This window comes from Lactuca sativa, chromosome 7, assembly GCF_002870075.4.
Source record: "Lactuca sativa cultivar Salinas chromosome 7, Lsat_Salinas_v11, whole genome shotgun sequence".
NCBI lineage: Eukaryota > Viridiplantae > Streptophyta > Magnoliopsida > Asterales > Asteraceae > Lactuca > Lactuca sativa.
The window spans coordinates 85,253,086-85,268,817 of record NC_056629.2 but is presented as its reverse complement, the minus strand read 5'-3'; positions in this window follow the sequence as shown (position 1 = coordinate 85,268,817).

Below are 15,732 nucleotides of genomic sequence, written 5' to 3'. Positions count from 1 at the left end.
TAATGGAGTTCAATGTGATGTTCTTGATGTTCAAGAAAAAGGAGTTCAAGTTGATTCTCAAGATGAAAAAGTTTTTTGCTCAATTGGAGTTCAAACTGATGATATTTTGTGTTCTTGTGATTCGTTTGAAGGAATGATTCATTATCGGAAGCCGGTGATCCAAGAAAATCACAAGTATCAAACTCCAAAAGATTTGATTCAAACTCAAAATGCTCATGTTGTTGCAAGTGGGTTTGTTCATGAAGTCAAGTCTTCAAGATGCAAAAAGATGAGAAAGAAAAAGAAGAAGAAGATGAATTGGAAGAATAAGTGGGTTTACTCACAAAAATCGTCATATGTTGTGAAGCCAAAATCCGTGAAGCAAATTTGGGTTCCAAAGCAACAATCTCCAAGTGTTGAATTGAATTTGAAGTCAAAACCCAAAAGTATTGGTGGTTCCTTTGAAGATGTTCTTGGATCGTTGAAAAACACGAAGAACGAGTTGTACATCTCGCATGGTGGGTGGTACAATGTTCGATTTAGAGATTTTCTCATTCCGACAAAAGAACCAAGATCTTCCAAATTTGATTCGTTCGTTGAAAACGGAACTCGATTCGTCAAAAAGGTATCACAAATTCTCAAATGGATTCCAAAACGTCCATGATTTCGATTCGTGCTTTGCGTTTTTCAATTTTTGATCGATTTGCCTCGTTGGATCAAATCCGTTTCAACCCCGTTGATTGATCCAATTTTTTTTTTTGATAAATTCAAAAAACAAAATCAAATTTCATTACTGTTCATCAAATAATTTTGAACTCAAATTATTTCCGAATCCTGTTCACTGATCATAATTCATTTGTTATAAAATCTAATCCAAAACGTTGATCCAAACAACTTGAGTCCAAATTGATTAGTTACTGTTCATCTAATCCTATTAAAGCCCAAATTCTAGTCCAAATCAAAATTTCACGTTGTTCTTTGTCATAAGAGTTCACAACTTCTGATTTGTTGATTAAGATCGCATTTGGGAGCAAATTCATGCTGTTCACAAAATCATTGAGTTTATCTTGATCGGAATTTTGTTTTAAAGCAAATTAATTCGATTTTACTCTTGATTTCACTGATTCATAATCGTTGAGTTCACGATTTTTTTTCATTCTCCAATCGTATTTTCTATGATATTCATATGATCGATGTATGTTTTATATACTGATTGATAATCGATCTTGTTCTTACATCAATTTGGCTGATTAGACCAAAGTTGATTCCGATCATGAAGTAGATGTGAGAAATTGGGAATTGTTGATAATATTCGATGATTCTTGTGATGAACTTGATCATGAACAGTTGAAGGAGGTGAAGAACAGTGATAAAAAAAACTTTTTGATCTGAAATCGGGCAAACGAATTACAAATATCGTGTTTATGATTGTTTGACTTTGAAAAGTCAAACTATGAAATACTCAAATCTGACATTCTGGAGCTGATTCAGTGGATTGGAGATTGATTTTGCTCAATACAGGTTGTATTTGGGATGTGAATGTTGAAATCGGGTTTAATTTGGAGTTTAATTCAGCTTTAGCTGTCATTGTTAAAGAACTGGAAGAACTAAATTCACATCTGAGTCTCAATTTTGGATTTGATTTGTGAAGGGTTTATGGTTCAAAATTGTTTATTGATTCGCAAGCTTGGAGTTGAAGAATTGGAGTGTGCTCGAATTTTTTTTTGATTAGTTCACAGTCAAACAAGATTCGCATCTTGATTTTTTTTGGTTCGCATATTAAGATGGGATATGGAGTTCGCATCTGGGTTTCACAGGTTTCAAAAGCAGTTCGCATTTGGTTAACTGGTTTGAAGATCAAGATGATTCGCAATTTGTGATATTTTTTTTTGAAGATGATGTTCGCAAGTCTAATTTTTGCGAGTTCGATGTTTGGGAACGATGGAAAATTTGGTTCGCATCTATGACTTATGTTTGATGGGTTCGCATTTGTGTGAATGCATTTTGCATTTGGTGTTTAGTTCGCATTTGGAGTCAAAATGCAAAGATATCTAATTCATGATTCGCATTTGGTGAGATAAAGATGCGAAAATTGATTGTGTGTAAGATGCGAAGTGTTCAAAGAATGAAATATGCAAATCTGAAACATGAGAAGAAGTCTTTTACAGTATAACTTGAATTGGGAAGAAGAAAGCAAAAAGTTTCAGTTAGCATCCCTGATTTTTCCACGAAATGACAAAAGTAGCCCAACTTCGCAAGTTTGAAGAATATGCAGAAATTTTCAAAATGAGTACCTACAGTTTTGCATTTTTGGCAACAAATACCCAACTTCGCAAAATGGGTAATATAAGCTGAGAAATTGAAGAATTTATAGTTATGGTCCCTGCAGTTTGTGCGAATTTACGCTTTATGCCCGGTTTCGTAAATAGGCTAGAGTGTCGCATATTTGACTGTTTTTGGCGCAACGAGTCCCTGCAAGTTTCTGAAAGTGACAATATCTACCCGGTTTTTGAAAAATCTTGCAACTTTCACCCAAAAAGTCAAAATTTTTCATAAATTGAAAACTTTTATGGCTTTTTCGTGATTGTTTTTCCATGCAAGATTTTTGGTGATTCATTTTTGGTACACATCAAGGGGGAGTATCGTGAAGTTTATTCCTCGGGCGCTTCTCATCCTTAGTGGGTTTTATAATCATTTTTTGATTATAAAAAGGGGGAGAATGATGGGTATTCGAAGCTTCTCGGGTTTTTCGAATATTCATTTGCGGATTTGAAGACCGGTGTTACTTCGAGGTGGAGTTTGGTCTTGATCGCGCTAGCTCGTTGGAGATTAAAGCCGGACATCCAATCCTAACTTTGAGGGGGAGAATGTTAGGGTGCAAAGTCATGCTTGGATGTAATGTGTTTAGGCTTTCCTCTTTGTATGTGTAAATGGGTTGAGTCTTTTCCTATAAATAGGAAGTGAGTGACTCCCATTATGTAAGAGTCCATATGGAGTGTTAGACTAGAGAGAGAAATTGTATACAAGACCCATTTGTATAATCTTTCTAGATCTAATAAGAGCTTACAAAGATTTATTTACTCCATGTGTTCTTGAATTTGTATGATGAATTACTAGATCTTTCTAATTCCGCACATGCCATCAAAATCAATAACACTACAAAAAGTTATTTTGCTACATTGTTTTGTTTTTCTGTGAAATATGCTCCATGATGTGGTGATTTAATTGCCACGACATGGGCACCGTTTATTTTTATTTTCTATTTTATTATGTTTTAGTTTGTTTTTACATTTTTATTTTTTTTGTTTAAGTAATTTATGACCAATGGATCATACCTATCATGCCACCACTCGAAGATCAAGAGTCTGCATTCCACAAAAGGAAAGATAAAATTATTGATGACTTGAGTAGTAGTTTTAACAAGATCGTAAGTTATAAGAGAACTCCCAATGCAAAAGGAATCGGATACGAGCCGGAAACAGAAACCAAGGGTGAATCAATACAAGTGGTTAAAAGCAAGGTAGAAGAAATGGCCGACTTAGAAGAGATGTCAATGGAGGAGTAGAAGAAGCAGATGTGTAACAACAATGGCTCGAGTATTGTACCACCCGAAGTTCCAACAACCACCAATTTCGAACTCAAGGTGCATATTCTCGCTATGCTTAAAGATATCCCATTATATGGTAAGTATCACGAAGATTCCTATAAGCATATTGATGAAGTTTTGGACATTGCGAATTACATTAATGTTCGTAATGTTCCACGTGAATCGGTGTTGCTGAGGATGCTTCCAGTAACTTTGAAATGAGCATCAAAAGATTGACTCAAGGTTCTTCCACCTCGGGCTATTCGGACATGGGCCAACCTTAGAGAAGAATTCATTTAGCAGGTTAGTGCACCTGCAAAGGTTTCAAGATTTTCCAAAAGAAAATGGAAGAGTCCTTGTATGAAGCTTGGGAGAGATACAAGGGATTGCTATGAAATTTCCATCAACATGATCTCAATGTTCAACAAGAAGTTTTTATATCATATGATGGGGTAAATGTGACCATAAGGCAACTATTTGATTCTTAAGCACAAATGATGAAGAAGAATCATGCCATAATCAAGGAGTTAATAGAATAATTCGCCAAGAATTCTAGAGACTATCACAACCCTCATGAAGACATTAGAAGAGATAAGGTAAGTGTCAATAGATCTTCAGAGGACTTGGTTGTGATGATGGCAAAGCTAGATACCATGGATCAGAGGATGAAAAATATGGATCAATCCATCCATGCAATTCGATTTGGGCATAATAATTGCAATGGGTCGCACTTGACAAAGGATTGCAGTTTTTATGATAATGGAAACCGGAAAGCTCAAGTCTATTACTCGAGTGGAGACATATATCATGAACAATTTAGGAATTCTAAAAAGGGGTGGTTGTGATATGACGAATACAAGAAAGCAAAAGAAGAGAAGTTCAAACAAGCGGGTTGAGAGTATTATCAAAAAGAACAACCACCACCCAAGAACAAATCCAAGTTTGAGTCGACTCTTGCACACTTTCCTACCGTTTTTGAGAAAAGACATTATACGATTGATACAATAATAAGAAATCAACAAGCCATAATATCAAACATCGAGATTCAATTGGGTCAATTGACCTAACTCATAACTGAGCGGTTACCGCCTAAAAATTATGATCGAAAACCACAACCTCACGTTATGACAGTATACATTGAAAAAGAGATTAATTTTGAGTCATTAGTGATCCACGATATAGCTACAAGACATCCCGATCCACAGCTGGAAGAAGCAAAGTACGAAGAAAAGACATAAAATTGGTCTATCCAATGCCCACGACATGGCAACCACAAGGCCATGTTGTGGCCTCTACATAATGAAAAATCTTCCTGTTTGAAATCGTATCAGCCTCTTCTTCTTTATCCTTCTCGAGCAATGTGACACCCATTGGATCCAGAGCAGAAAAAGTTCATGTAGCAAGTCCTATCCCTTTCTGTTAATCCCCTATTCCTCAAATCTATCGCTAAATTTCCAAAATTTACTAAGGATGTAATGTCAAATCAGAAGGAGTTGGAAAAACCGTTCACCACCGTGCTTAACAAACTATGTTCTGCAGCCATCATTGAGGGGTTACCAACAAAAATAGGAAATTCAGGTTGGTTAACTTTAATTTGCGGATTTGGCAATTCCACGATTATAAATGCTTTTGCTGATTCAGGGGAGGGCATTAATCTGATGCCTTATTCCTTTTACATGAAGCTCGGGTTTCCAAAAATGAAGAGCATAAGAATGACAATCTACATGGCGAATCACTTAATTACCCATCCATTCAGAATTGTAGAAGATTTATTAGTCAAGGTTGCGAATTAATCTGAAACCTTATTCCTTTTACTTGAAGCTTGGGTTTCCAAAAATGAAGAGCATAAGAATGACAATCTACATCGCGAATCACTCAATTACCCATCCATGTGGAATTGTAGAAGATTTATTAGTCAAGGTTGGGAAATTCATTTTTCCTATCGACTTCGTTGAGCTCGATATAAAAGAAGACAAAGACCTTCCCATAATTTTGGGACGACCATTTTTCATCATCGCCTGATCCTTTGTTAACATCCATGATTCCAAGCTTACACTTAGAGTGGAGAAGGAAGAAATAACTTTTTGGGTGAATTGACAAGCAAGTCAAAACCAAGCTATGAGTGAAGTGTTGTCTATGAATGATATAGATGATGGTATGGATGACAAAGAGTTAGTGGAATATGCCAATGGGCTAGAATAAATAAAAATAATGATGAAAGAGGAAATTCTTTTTTTGGGAACGCCCTAGCCCAAAAGAAGAGGTGAAGCTCAAAAAGCCTCGAGCTTCAATTCCCATGGTATTTGATGTATTCATATTCTTGACACCCAAAGTGGAATTGGTGGACCCTAGAATAGATGAAGATCTGAGTGATAAAGAAAAATAGGGAAATTATGGAAAAATTGCACTTGAAAAGATGGAAGTGGAAATAAAAGAACACCAATAAGAGGAAAAGAAGATTAAGATCGGTGAAAAAATCAAAGGGTTGAAACGCAAATACAAGGAAAGCACCAAAAAAAGAGGAAGGAAAACAGGAAGAAGGTGTATATAAGGAGAGTTGTGGCCTACAAAAGGAGGTGGAACGAACAGAAGGAGAAAAGGGAGATCCCACTCCCACCCACAGCAACGTAGAGCAGAAAGGAGTCCAGCTCACAACTACATCAAAAAGAAGTGCTTATCGGGAGGAAAATAGAACATTTTGGTTTGCAATTTCTTTCATTGTCTTTATTTACATTTTTGTTTTCTTTTTAATTTTTTTTCTAGGATAATTGTCTTTGATTCCTATGTTTATTCAAGTGTGGGGTGATTTAATGCATGTTAGTGAGTAAATTGGATTAAATGTGTGCATTTTCATAAGAATATAAACCCCACGGCAAGGTTTCCTACGCCACAGTATGGAGATTTGAAAAAAAACCCGTCTTTTATGATTCGGAAAAAAGACACTACGTGGCCATTAAAAATCCACAGTGTGGCCGGTGGGGGACCAGTTTATTTTTTAAACTAAAATCGATACACTCAGTCCCACTTTCTAAAGTTTCATTGTGCACACACTCATCAAGCCCCGCACTTGAATTGTCGACATATTTCTTAAAGTTCTTCTTGATTTCTAGTCCAATCCACTTCAAGGAATGAATATTTTGTTACTCTTTACTTAATTTTGTACACTACTCTTGAATTAAATATTTGCGGTAATTTTTTGGGATGGGATGTCAAAATTTTTGTTATTGACTTGAATATAATGAACGCATGCCTAAATTATGTGATTAGATTAGTTTTGTGATGAAAAACCTTGAATAATTTGGACCAAGTGGATCTCGACAAGCTCAAGTTGATTTTTCCAATTTGCATGCATTTTACCGATTCCCACAATATATGTCATAAGAAATTTTGGAACGATTCAACAACGGTTTGGCATGTCTACACAACAGGGACTTTGTGGTTGCTCCTGTGCTTGATTGGGTTTGGTTGATACATCATGGAGTTATGGATCAAGTGAACCAATATTTAGATAAATTTTACGAGGGTGATGGAATCTCATTTGTGTATAACGGGTGGCGGACCTTATTTGGACATCAAGAAACTGTTTATAAGGATCTATGGGTTGAGTTTTTCGCTACCATTAAGTTTGAGGTGAACAAAATGGACTTAATGGACCGAAGAGCGATAAATTTTTGACTTGGTGGGTATTACCACGAATGTAGCCTTGGGGAATTTGCATGGTAAATGGCTTGTATCATAGGGATGAAGTGATGTCAGCACACTTTACCTCAGTTTATCAAGTTACTAGAAGAGATTTCCACCTGATGACCAAGATGTAGTGTTTTGGCAATAAATTGCCAATATGACATATGAGACCAAATCTACTCAACAAAGTTACATCCGATCAATGATTCACCAATTTATTCACCGACTCCTGACGTTTAGCATCAACCACACGCAACATGGAGATAAAGTCCCGAGGAAGAATCTTTTCTAGTTGTGAAGTATTATTAAATCGGGAATTTTTTGTGACATACCTTATATGTTGGCTTGTTTTCTTAGAGAAAAAGTGGTGAATTCACGCCCATAAGTCCAATCATCGGGGGGTATTGTGTGACTCGTTTAGCAAAATCATATGGCATGTTGAACCTAGGCATGATTCCACAGTTAACATGTGTTCATGATACCGGCTGATAACCTGGTAGAGCTAATTGAAGGTTTTGAGAATCCTAGGTCAAGGGGGTAACGAAATGTTCGACAACGAGAGGAGCAAGACCAACAACCACCACGCGATGTACTATGGGAAGCATTTAGGATGACCCGTTTCAAAACCGGGTTGGCACCTACTTAGACAACATTCGCAAGGGTGTGAATTATATAGGACAATTTTTAGATGGGATATATTCTGATTTTCACATTGAGCGCTCACCACATATGCCACAACAAGTGCCTTATATTCCAACTTCGCAAGAGTTGTGGGCCACCAGGAATGATGCAACTAGGACTAGCGGCGCACGAGATGATGATGATGTTGGATTAGTGTCTAAGTCCATAACTATTTCGGTATGTACTTGACCCGATTGTGCATGGTCCTTTTAGGTTGCCTTCACACTAGTGACTAGACAGGATGATTGTTGAGAAGAGAGGATGGTTTATTGTTAAGAATAATAAATTGGGATATAAATATGATTTGTTAATATATTCTATGAATAATATATTAATTTGGAATCATATTATTAATTAGTATTTAATCAGAAATTAATTAGGAATTAATTTCGGGATTAAAGGAATTAATTAAAAGTACAGGGGCTATTTTGTAATTATTTAATAGTTGAGGCTTTGGGCCATTGGATCACCTTTATTAAGGCTTGAATGAAAATCCTAGAAGGATCTAGGAGTTTTCGTCCAAGGGCTTAAGGAAGAGGAGTACATGGACTTGCTTAGGCCCTAAGCTAAGGGATTAGCGTTTACACCTTGAAACCCTAGTTGGCCTTAAGTATAAATAGCACCCTAAGGCACTAAGATTTCGTCCAAGCCTTGGGAAACCCTAAAAGGGACGAAATCTAGGGCAAGATACCCTTCTCTCCTCTCTCCCATATTCATCCTTTCACCTAGTGTGTTTGTGAGCCATTAAAGGTACTACACTTGTGGTACTTGCTTTCAAGAGCTAAGGAAATTCAAGGAACTAGTTGTTATTGCTATATAACAACAAAAGGTATGTATTCTATTTTATATATGAATTTCGAAAATAATAGTAGCATGCCAGGTTTCTTTTTGTGCTCATAAAGTTGTATAACTAATAGTGAAAACATAGATCCAACTCTAGGGTTGCATGCACACATAGGATTGTTTGTATTAAATCCCATCAGTGGTATCAGAGCTATTGGTTTTGTTTTCAATTAGCTTTATTCAAATGTATGAACTTGACACATTAGGGTTTATGGCTAATAAACCATGGAGGCTTGATTTTCGAAATTAGGGTTTCTAAACCCTAGATTTCGAAATTTTTGGTAAGATTTCTTAAACCTTTTTCTTTGGCCCCAAGATTTCGATTTTAGGGTTGTCTAACCCTAGATTTCGAAATTGCCTCTTTCCCCATGATTAGATCCTAAATTTTAGGGATTTGGATATTGCCATATCTTGTAATTATCCTTTAAATGTTTAAATTTGGTAATTAAAGATTTTGAATATCCCATCCCATAATTTCGAATTCTAGGGGATTTAAAGGATTAGGTTAAATTAATTGTTTAATTTAAAAGATATCCTTACCAAATTAAAACATAATTGTCAAATTAATTAGATAATCATTTCCTTATGTGATAAACTTGAATTATTTGATAGATTATCTTGCAAGAAATTGAATTAGGTCATATTTAGATAATTATTAATTAATTGGTTAATTATTATTATTTTTAATTTGTTCTAGAATGTTCTTGTTTATGTTTTGAAAAGTTTCAAAACTTGCCCTCAAGTTTTGGAATTTAAATTGTTTGATTAAAAGGTTTAATTTTGAAAAAGTCTAAATTCTAAAACCCTAATTTTGAAAAAGTTCAAATTACACTCTTATGGCTTTATTAAATTAATTAAGTGTATAATTAAAAGAGAGTTAATAAATCCATAATGATATGGTTTATATTTAATTAAATTAATAGTGTAATTTATAAAATTAAACCACCTAGTATTTTAAAAGTGTAAAATACACCCTTATACTATGTATAACATTAAAAGTCTAATATTATATATGTATAACTTAAATGCTAGTCTTACCGTTAGTAGGCCTCACTAACGAAGCCGATCTATAAGGGGGTATAAAGTTATGGCCTATAAAATGGTAGTTTAATGGGTGTCCACTCTCACCCACCGCTTCCTTGATTGGTGGAGGGTCGTTAGCCGAACGGGTAGGATAGGGCAAACCCTTTTCCATTAAAAGTATAATGAAGTATAAAGTAACTAAATGTTTTACAAAATTCCCAATCTTAGTTACTTTAGGAAAAAGTGAATTGATGCAATTCTATGAAATTACACTTTGTGCCCTTGTGAAGACGTTAGTGGAGCGTGTGTGGTTAACCGTCACACTAAATGGTTCTAAGCAAAGGTAGCAAAGGGTGACTCAATGTTTGTCATAGTTCGGTGGAGCGTGTGTGGTTAACCGGCACATCGAATAGGTGATTGTAACATTGGGGGCACCATGTAAGTTTGCATGGTTATTCACACCCTGTTTTGTGATCCTCCGCATCCCAGTCATAAATCGAGGGGCATATCGAGATTTAAACATGTCATTGAAATGTTCAATGAATCTCAAAAGATCTAGGAATTTTCAATAGATTTAAAACTTAAATTTTTTTTCGTTTTTCATGGTGGAAATTGGTAAATCGTCATTTACCTACCTTCAAATATTCTGCAACTAGATTACGGCATCCCTTTTCTAGGTTGTAGTAGGGGTGAGCATCGGAATAGGGTACCCGCTTTCGGAACCGGAACCACATCGGAACTGCTGGTTCCATACCGGAACCGCCTCCAGTTCCGGTTCCTAAAGCTTTGGAACCGCCTTAAGCGGTTCCGGTTCCGGTTCCGGTTCTCGTTTTTTCGGAACTGTTACCCGCCGGGTAACCGCCGGAACCGATTTATATATAAACTAACTCGTATAATCATGGATTTATGTTAAATAATATATTTAATTTCAATGGTTTATAAACCACGTTTAAATAATTAACACTTTGTATTCACGTATGTAAAATTCAAAAAATGAATGGTACTTGGTTCTTATGTTATTATTCTTAATGTTAGACGTCAAGCATCAAATCGTTACAGCAAGTTTTTAAACAATTACCTTTCTTTCTCATACACTTCATATTTGAAATATGCTTCCAAAAGAGATGTATTGATGAGTACAACAATAATACTAAACTTAAATTTTAATATGTTATGTCCGTGAATAATAATGATTATTAATAAAATAAAAAGGATGGTTAGTTTTAGGGATTGTAATGACTGAATTTTATGAAACTTAATTAGAAACCGGGTACCCGGTATCGGAACCGGTCCCGATGGTTCCGGTTCCGGTTTAGGTTCTAGACAATTAGGGCGGGTACCCGCCTATGCTCGCCCCTAGGTTGTAGGGAATTGTGTTGGATCCTAGCCTCGATGTTTCATTTGGGTGTCACATTGAGGATTCTAATCAACTTAACTTGGATTTTCTCTCGTTTTGTAGATGTCAAAGTATGACAACTATGGTCTTCCCAAATTCCATGGAACAAGCTTTCCAAATGAAGATGATGATCCACGATTCGATCGGGGAACAAGAGATCATGCTTCACTTCCTCCACCTCCTCCAATTATTCTCTCTAACCCACAAGTTCGAAGGCTTGAAAAGTTCAAGCTCACTCAATCCCTTTTGGCAAGTAAACATGGGAAACCTATGTGTGTACACGTCTTAGAGATGAAGTCACACATTGATAGGTTAAGGATGTTGGGTGTCAAGATTTCAGGTAAGTTGGCTGTTGACTGGGTTCTTTAGTTGCTTCCTGAATCATATAGTGAGTTCATTAGAGAGTACTATATGATGGATCATGACGTGACCCTCATTGATTTGACCTATTTGCTTATAGCCATTGAATCAGCGATGATTTGGCGAGCCGGTCGAGCAAATTTGTCTGGTGAATCAAACTCCCAAACTTCAATGGACATTGAAAATGGTGACATTGGAGAACCAGAAAAGGTAGATTCTGAGATTGTTCCTTGTGCCATTCCAAAAGAGTCCATTTGCTTATATTGCCAAGAGAAGGGGCATTGGAGACAAAGTTGTCCTATTTACCTAAGAGATCTAAGAGATGGGAGAGTCAAAACGTATGGCTCTACTTTAGGTAAAATCCATTAACTAACTCCTTTAAGTTCCTATTCTAGATTCTTGATACATAATGTAATAAGATTACATTTTGATGTTTTGTAGAATCGAAGAAAAGAGAGAAAGCTTAAGGGAAGAAGTGAGCTGAATCTAATCGTGAAGAAATGGATTTCGATCGCATTGCTTGAAGATTAGATTCTTAAGCTACTACTTGGAGCTAGAATAGATTGCATAGGAATATGTAACAACATAGTTTTTCAGTTGAATTGCATTGTAAGGAGAAATTTTTCCGCAATAAAATAAATTTTGATTTTATATTATTTATTTATCTTTGCAATGGCGTGTATGAAAAATTGATGTTTGCAAGTTTCTATTATTCGCAATAATGGATTTGATTCTTAATTATGTTATTTGTTGAAAGGTCAAGAATTTACCAGATAGGGAAAGTTTCTCATCGCCCAAGTTTTAATTGGACAGAAACTTGGAATCATACAACTTGGTTGCATGATGAATGAGAGATTTCATATTTGGAAATTAGACTAATTCGTTGTCAAAGTGTCAAGTGAAGTGTGACATCCCTAAAATCACGGCCAGAAAAGACCGATTTCATTTATGCTTTTTAAAATAATTTCAGAGTAAATACTTTTGATTTAAAAGAGTTGCGTAATTTGTTCCCAAAACAAAATATGATAAAGTAATATTTATCAAAGCATTTCATCAAGAGATGCATTTTCATTATATAATCAAAAGTTGGGATGTCATGTTCTGATACAGACCATAAAGCATAAACGATAACATTACAAGTCATTTAACAAATATATACATATACAGACTTGTAAACAAAACAACTCGATGATTCATCCATCTTATGCTCTTGCGCCACTTCCTGTAATACAAATAAAACTGAGTGGGTCAGGCTTGGGAGTCTGGTGAGCATATAGGGTTTTCAACCCACAGTAAATAAATTATATTTAATTCCACCAACCAATCACTATCCCGATTACCCATTCCCGTTATCCTCACTTTACGTCCCTAAAACAACATCTATCTCAAGGGACCTAATCTAGGATTTTCATCGGGACGGACATTACTGCTAAGGGGTTTCCTCAACAATAGATATCCTAAAGGCAACCATGAGGGGGATAGAGTACACCAGTGAACACATCGTTCACAACACCTACAGGTTATGAACCTGCTAGCGTTCCACTGGACTGTCTAGAAAGAGTATGTGGTCGTTATCCATACTCCGCTGAATAACTAGATCAACAACAACAACATCGAGGCTTCTCATCTGTTTATCACACATCAACTATCTACCCATGTTCTACCCAACATACTCGTAGATAAAAATATATATTTTTATACATAGTTTAAAACCTGTATAGCATTTTCATTCAATACATATTCCACATAACAGATGAGGCACACCCACATAACACGTATTTCATAGAAAATAAATCAGATCTATGAGATAGAAGAGAGTGAATATACATCCACACACATAACAACAAAATTATACACATAACACGTATTTCATATAAAATACTTCATAATTATGCGTTAGAAGAAGGTAACTACACACTCACTTGATCAGAAGATGATCGGATAGCACTATGACTTTCAGAAGTAGTAATCCTCAGTAGATCTGGAAGATCTACACAAAAATCGAACTTCTCGCGGGCAGAGCTTCGGCTCGGGAATTGCACTTCTCGGGATCTTCGGGAGCGTAAAACTTCCTTCTTAACTTGGATATGAGATCCGGGGTGTCGGGATGGCTTCGGGGGTTTACACGCAGAGCTTCGGCACAAAAAGGAGGAGAAATGAGCAAATATGCCCAGAACCCTCGCATCCTATTTATAGGAGGCTGAGGCCTCGCAGTACGTTGGGCGTACAGCCGTACGCGGGGCGTACGCGTCTGAAATCATCACTGCATGCGTCATCCGAAGAACTCGAGTGCAAGGCGCGTCATGCTTCGTTGTACGCTGGGCGTACTTCGGATAAGTCCGATGACTCCCCTTCGGATAATACCGGGTTTAATAATTAAATTTAAATATTAATTATTTAATAAAATTTGAAAATTCATATCTTGCTCATACGAACTCCATTTTTAATGTTCTTTATATCCACGCGTAGGTGTGACTACGCTCTACAACTTTCGTTTAGACTCCGTTGGCTAATTTTGAATTTATTTTTGTAGGCCGGGACAGAAAAACTTCGTTATAAATTCATAACTTCTTCGTTTGATGTCCGTTCTCGCCTAACTTTTCATCGCTTCGATACCAACAATGAGATCTTCGATTCTATTTAGATTGTTTCGGCTAAAAACTGCTCGATCTCAAATCGAGTATTTCGGGCTGCATACCGCTAAGTTAAAACTTTAGAAAATCATAACTTCCTCATATGAAGTCAGATTTGGGCGTTCTATATATATTCGGAAACCTCGTTTCAACTACTGCAACATTATCCAAAGATAACGAGTTTATTTTACACTTAAATTTTGACGCTTATTTTTATTCTTAATTAATCAAATCACATAATTAAGCAATTAAGCACAAAACACATAATACTCAAATAATACACCTCTATTATTTCAAAATGGGTTACAAAGGTTAACCTAGACTATTATATCAACATTAATGACAAGCCTAGAAACACAGGCGTTACATGAAGGACTAAGACATCGAGTACACAAGGTTGTGTGTTGATCAAGTCCACCACAAGAGTAACAGAGATATTCGTCAAGGTTTACTAAGGTTAAGTAAATATGATTATACTTATGAGATTAACTGTAATTCCGAGTTGATTGAAAGAGTTTAAATCAATAGCAGAATGAATAAAAAGAATCAAGTAGGCAGAAAGATAAAAGTTTCTCTATTCTACGAAGAAGGGAGAGTACCTTTTGTTATGTTTTATGATAGGTCTTAATGATTAAGAACCATATCTCAAATAATCCTCTAAGTGAGTCTTAGTGAAATTGTATGTCTGAGAAGAGGGATCAATAATTGAAGAAATGGTTAAATCAAGAAGTCAATCATACTTCGTTCCAATATCAAGTCTTCAAGTTAAGATTGTGAATTGAGTGACAAATCTCGAGAAGGTTTATAACATTCATCAAATGTGGAGTTTGGAAAAGGTTTTCTTATTCTTGCACATTAGAAATTGGAAAGTTGCGATGTCTTGGATAAGAGACCAACTAGGACCAATTTTGTGAAGTGTTTTGTCTTGATAAAAGATACACTAACTCTTGAATATTTGTTTGTCAAGAAATGTTTATTGACAAGAGAATCTTATATGTCAAGGAGTCAGTGGGAGTATCAATGTCTTGAAAGGTTTCAAGAACAAATCAAGAATAAACCTTATCGATCATCACTATCACACGACTTGAGGTTTACAACCTATCGTGTTGACATTATTTTGTTTCTGTGCCATTCCAATTGAGATAATTATGCATGTGAGTTCTATGAGTTCTCATTTGAACGCATAAAAGGCAAGCACCTTGATCAATGAAGATTACATTGATATGAAAGGGTTAGTTGCTTAACTACATGAAAGACATGGCGGGCACTCGTGTTACCATAAGGCAAGAAATCAAGATTGAGAAGTTCAGTCTATATGAGTTTGGATTTGTCGCAAACTTTGGTTTTAACAAATTCGCATGGACAGGAACTCATACACCATAAAATCTAAGTGTCATAAGATTACCTCCTTCATGAAAATGACTGTGAGGAAATGCTTTCACTAAGAGAGATTTTAAGAAGATAGTAATTGTGAAATTGTATTCTCGAATTCGATTATGGTTACGGTATCCCTTTCCATAATTCGAATTGTGAGATTTAGCAATTAG